General features: G+C 39.2%; 1 long non-coding RNA gene across 1 annotated transcript; it reads left to right on the top strand.

Annotated features, from left to right (window-relative positions):
- The first annotated feature begins 499 nt into the window (after positions 1 to 499).
- LOC147057634 (uncharacterized) lies at positions 500 to 4,252 on the top strand. The gene is made up of 3 exons (XR_015065916.1): positions 500 to 2,377; positions 2,481 to 2,570; positions 3,878 to 4,252. It is a non-coding gene; the product is annotated as an uncharacterized LOC147057634 (long non-coding RNA).
- The last annotated feature ends 1,748 nt before the right edge of the window (positions 4,253 to 6,000 follow it).

Below are 6,000 nucleotides of genomic sequence, written 5' to 3'. Positions count from 1 at the left end.
TGCGTTCTGCCTGGGTGAGTTTGTGGCGTGACATATTATAAATCATATATCGGGGAGACAGGGAGGAATTTCACCACCAGGAAAATGGAACACAAAAAGGAGTGTGAGAAGGAGACAGCAACAAAACAAGAGCAACAAAACAACAAGCAGAACATGAACACTACAAGTCAGCCATCACCGAACACTGTAAAAGAGAAAACCACATCATGGACTGGGAAAAGGCCAGAGTCATCCGCACCGAAGAAAATAAACATCAGCGTTGGATCAGAGAGGCCAATTGAGATCCGAAAACGAGGCCCGAGGACCATCAACAGGGACGAGGGAGCCTACATAATCTATACCACCTGGAGCAGCATTTTGGAGAGGTGAAGGGACAGCAGAGGGCGTGACTCATCTGTCAAATCTGACAGGTGAGTCACGCCTTCATTCATCCATCAGCTGATAAAGACGCGTCACAACTACAGCAGTGACACTCTGATGAAGGCGGAAGTACATGCCGAAACATGTCAGGTAATGTAACCTAAAATTAAATTGTTTGTGATAAAAGAACCAAAAAAAAGTGTTATTTGCACGTTTCTTGGTCCTGGGCAATGATGGATGGGAGGTTGATTCCAATTATCTTTTCTGCAGTCCTGATTGTCCGTTGCAGTCTGTGCTTGTCTTGTTTGGAGGCCGATCCAAACCAGACAGTGATGGAGGTGCAGAGGACAGACTGGATGATGGCAGTGTAGAAGGTCTTCAGCAGCTCCTGCGGCAGGTTGAACTTCTTGAGCTGTCTCAGGAAGTACAGCCTCTGCTGGGCCTTCTTCCGGACAGAGTGGCTGGTCCATTTCAGGTCATGAATGCGCATGCATTTCTAATTATTCCACAGACTCCTATAACGATATATAAAGCATATTTCAAATAACTATCATATCACAACAATATTATCAGACCATCTTTGTCACTCCAAATCATTCAATTCATCGATCAAATTCCTCGTCCTTTACGTTAACAACGTCGCGCGTGCGCCGCACAGATCTAGTATATAATTATATTGTCGTGTTAACAAAGTACCAGGAAAGACGTGGGTTTATATAACAATATTATCAAACCATCTGTGTCACTCCAAATCATCAAATCCATCGATCAAATTCCTCATCCTTCATGTCAACAACGCCGCTCGTAAGCCGTAGAGATCTAGTATATCCCGTAATTTTTGGACTATAACTCGCGTTTTTTTCATAGTTTGGGTGGGGGGGGCGACAAACTCAGGAGCGATTTATATGTGATTTTTTTTTTTCACAAATTTTCAAAATTCAAAAATCCGCGATGTAGTGAAACCGCGATAAACAAACCACGATGTAGCAAGGGATTACGGTCATTTGAACTGCAAGTGACGTTAAATCATTAAATCCCTCGATCAAATTCCTCGTCTTTTATGTCAACAACGCCGCACGTGCGCCGCCGAGATCTAGTATATAACTATATTGTAGCGTTAACAAAGTCCCAGGAAAGACGTGGGTTTATATAACAACTATATTATCAAATCATCTGTGTCACCCGAAATCATTAAATAAATAAAATATATATATAAAATAAAAATAAAATATACGTATCAAATAACTATAACATAGTTGTACTAAGTTCATTCTGTTTCCTTTTTTCAATCACTTTTTGGTTCTTTTTGGTCCTGTTTGTGATAAAAGAACCAAAAAGTAACTATAACATAAGTTTTTCAAACCCTGTGTCACTCCAAATCATTAAATCCTTCAAACGTGGGGCACTTCGTCATCTTCGTCATCCAGTGATCGAATCCTTTGTCCTTTATGTTAACAACCGCCGCGTGTCGCGGCGGTTGTTAACATAACAACATGTTATGTTATGTTAACATGTTGTTAACATGTCATGAATGCGCATGCAATTTTTTTTGCATAAAAAAAATGCAAATTTTACAAATTTTTTAATTTGTAAAAAAATTACAATTTTTAATTGTAAAATTAATTTACAATTAATTGTAAATAATTAATTACAATTATTAATCTGTAATTTACTGTAATCAGTAAATTACAGATTACTGTAATTTGAACTGCAAATTTGAATTTGCAGTTCAAATTACAGTAATCTCTTGCTACATCACGGTTCGTTTATCGCGGTTTCACTACATCGCAGATTTTTAAATTTTGAAAATTTGTGAGAAAATTCACATAAGTCGTTCCTGAGTATAAATCGCCCCCCCACCCAAACTATGAAAATAAGTCCTCAATTCAATTTTGTCTACTGTTAATTCCACTCTTCTGAGACTCTGTTCATAATTCCTAGTATACAGATTGCAAAGCAGCCTTGTGTTAGGCGGCCGCTGATTTGAAGACCTGCATGTTTCCAAGACCATGGACAGGTATGATTAGTTTGACATCTTTACTGTAGATTAAAAAAAGAGAATAGTGAAGGATTACGATGTGGTGGCTGCACTCAATGTTAACATTATTTTTCCATTGTAGACTCTACACAAATGACAATGACGGCGTTCAATATGCGTGCTCGTGTCACTCGTGCAGAGGGCCCTCAGGAAGACTGCCCTGATCACGCTGGTAAATAAAAAAAAACCTGTCTGCTTGTTTCTGTGCGATTGCTTCATGTTCGAAGTGGGCGACTGACAGGACATCAAGGAAAAACTATTTTACAGGTAGTCGTTTTTTCCCCATATTCTTTTATAGAGTAATCCCAAGGTCTACAATGGGTGGTGCCTGATGTACATCGAGTTCATCTTTGTAGACGCCGTTGGCGACATGCACAGACCACGTATAATGAAACAAGGTCCGCAATGGCTTTAAAATTAAAACAGGCTCCAGCGCTGAGTAGCAAAGAGGGCTTTTAAAAGCCTACAAGAGAGTGATGTTTATTTCGTTTCCCCCTTGTGTTTCGCCGAGCTGGTTGTTTTGTTTAATATGTCCAACATAAAATATGTATACAGTCATCCCTCCTATTTCGCGGCTTCAACTATCGCGGCTTCGCTGTATCGCGGGTTTTCAAAAATAAATTAATGATTTTATCGCAGAAATTTCATCATTTCACGAGGTTTCGCGGCCACTTGAGTTTCTTCATTTTTCCTTTAATAATGATAGCTTATGTTTAAAAGTCGTTTTCTTGTTTTGAAATGAATAAATTAAAGAGTCAGTACAGTATACTTTATCGTCACATGTGACTTCAGGGCGTTCTCTCTGTTGTATATTAGAGATGTTGTATATTTTGGACTAACTCATGTTCCGTAGTGGGAAAACCCCGGATGTGGGAGGGGGAGCTTCGGGGACGTTCAGTGTTGTGATGTACGGCCAGTGAACTGACTGTGATGAAAGGAATAAAGCAGTATCCATCACGTCGTTGTCCGAACCATGCTTGCTACATCAGAACCTGGAAAATAGTAAAGATATAACACTCTCCACCGGCGGTGGCCTTCATCTGGACATAGCAATACACTGTTAGTCTCGTCGCTAAGGCATGAATGCGGAGCGCACAGTCCATTGATATGAAAGTCCCCTAGCAGCGAGCTGGTTGATGTCAGCGATAAAAATAGAATATCTTCCAAGAATAGCTCAAAAAAATCTAGTTTCTATTTCGCGGAAATTCCCATTTCGCGGGTGGGTCTGGAACGTAACCCCCGCGAAGTAGGAGGGATTACTGTATATTTATATTGTAACGTAGTAGTTTTGTTCTATTAAATAGCCCCCATTTTTTAATACTAAAGGGAAATGTGCTTTCAGCAGTTTGCAAACATATTTTTTAAGGTTGTGTTAAACTTATAATCATATCAATATAATATCTAGTATTGGAGTGCTTGTGTGGATTAGTGGGGGTGAGGAATGTGCAGGCACACTGCATGAACTTGTCTTCTTCAAAGTGTTGTGGAACAGGCCCAGGAAGGGAGTACCAGACGAAGAGAGTACGGGACGGTACGGGATGAGGGGATAACACCTCAAGGTCGGTGAGGAACGAGAACAAAGAACAACACCACGTTCAGGTGGATGGGCTTCGAGAGGAAAAAAACAACCCCCTGACCAGAGTGATGACACCTCGACTGGGATTGGCCATCGACCAATCATCACACAATGTTTTGCATGTTTTAATATTCATATTGTGTATCTTTAAAACTGGGCAACCCGGAAGAATGTGTCGTCTTTTGGTGGTCACAAAAACGCACGGGTTTTAGTGTGAGGGACCCGGGACCCAGTCCAGTATTAGTGCGCTTTGTTAGGAATAAACAATTGGTAAATTTCGTCTGATTGATCTACTGGTCTTCTCTTTGACAGAACGAACTTGCAAAATTGTTAGGTGGGCCAGTGTGTGGATTGGGACATGGCAACTTGTGTTAAGTGTTGATCGCAATTTGGAGTCAGATCAATAGCTAAAAATCCGTATCCTAACAATACTGTATGTATATTTTTACATTTTTAAACATATGATTTAAAAACATTGCACATTTATATTTGTGATGGTTGGATAATGATAGAAAAATGTTTTTATTTCGGTCCAATTATCGTTTTAGGTGTATTTATATCTGCAGGTAACATAAATATGACTGTTACTGAAACCTATTTCTGTTTAAAAAAAATAATAATTTCAAACCCTGGACCATCACTAATCAAATGCATTTTCACAGCATCCTGGAACTACACAAAGGTAAGGATCACAGGTTAAATGTATTGAAGAGAACCTCAATGTTGAATAGACGTGATGTTCAAATGATCGCTAGCTATTAGCGCGATTAGCGCTAATCTCGCTAACAGCTATTAGCCATCATTCGAACGTCTACTCAACCAACGTCTGAAAAAAATTCCACATATAGACGTCTAATAAAATGCTCGCAGGGTGGTTAGCTAAGTAGCTTGAGCTATGCCGTTTTATCGCTGTAACCCTTCTCGTGCTTCATCAGCGTTCTCTTCTCTGACACTGCACCTACGTAGAAGTCGCTCTCAGCTAAGACTACAAGGTCACACATTATCCCACAGGCTAGGCAGAGTCGCCTCTTTGCTGAATAATATAAGAGCAGGAATCTTGGTGGTGGGAGTTAGACCTTTTTCCGCATCTCGCAGAGAAGGCCCCACAGCTGTATATCGATCATTCTGGCATACATTAAATAGTTAAACTGTGAAGGCTGCCTCTTGGTAATTACTGTAAGCACAGCATGCATTAAAGACCCTAACTGGGAACAAACCTAACAGATTTTAGCAAATTAGTTTTTTTGTTTTTGCCCTCTGTGTATTAGACCTTGACATCCCTGCTAAAGAGGAACCTTAGGAGTATCATCAGTGAGGGTGTTCACATCAAAACAGCATCTCTCGGAGGCTATTCTGACATCATGCAAAGAAATTCAGGCATATACTCTCCAAAAACTCAAGTTTAATGGATACAAGAATTGTGACGGTAATATCAAAAAGGGTTCCCATGTTCAGATGTAATTTGGCCTGTTGGGATGTTTTTGATTGAACTAGCGTTTGAGTCAGTAAATGTGTCCTCCAGATGCTGCAAATTTCACAGATGACAATTTTCAGTTCTTTACACTCTATAAATTTTTTAAAACGGCTGTGTATGATAATAATAATTATAACTAGAATTGGCAATTTCTGGAGAAATTGCGTGTGAAGGCGAAGGCACTTCACACTATTGTGGGACTCGAAATGATGATTAAATGACATAAAAATGGTAAATTGATGATGATTAAATAAAATAAAAATGGTAAATTAATGATGATGATGAAAATAATTATTAAAGTGATGTGTTAAAATTGAATGAATGAAAAAAAAATATTGGTCAAGCGGAATTCGAACTCGCACGGGAACAGCGCTCGTGCTCTAAATTCCAGTCTCTTCTTACTGAGCTAAACAGCGGCTTAGTGTTGCTGTGGTGGAATGATGATATTAAACAAGAAATAAAAATGGTAAATGCCGTTAAAACGGTAAAATGATGTTTTTAACTCAAAATTAAATGAATAACTAAATGAATGAATGGAAAATAAATAAATAA

The sequence above is a fragment of the Syngnathus leptorhynchus genome, chromosome 4 (assembly GCF_054491065.1).
Source record: "Syngnathus leptorhynchus isolate UIUO chromosome 4, UIUO_Slep, whole genome shotgun sequence".
In the NCBI taxonomy this organism is placed as follows: Eukaryota; Metazoa; Chordata; class Actinopteri; order Syngnathiformes; family Syngnathidae; genus Syngnathus; species Syngnathus leptorhynchus.
Note: the sequence above shows the minus strand (reverse complement) of the source record. Positions and strands in the feature narration are given on the sequence as shown.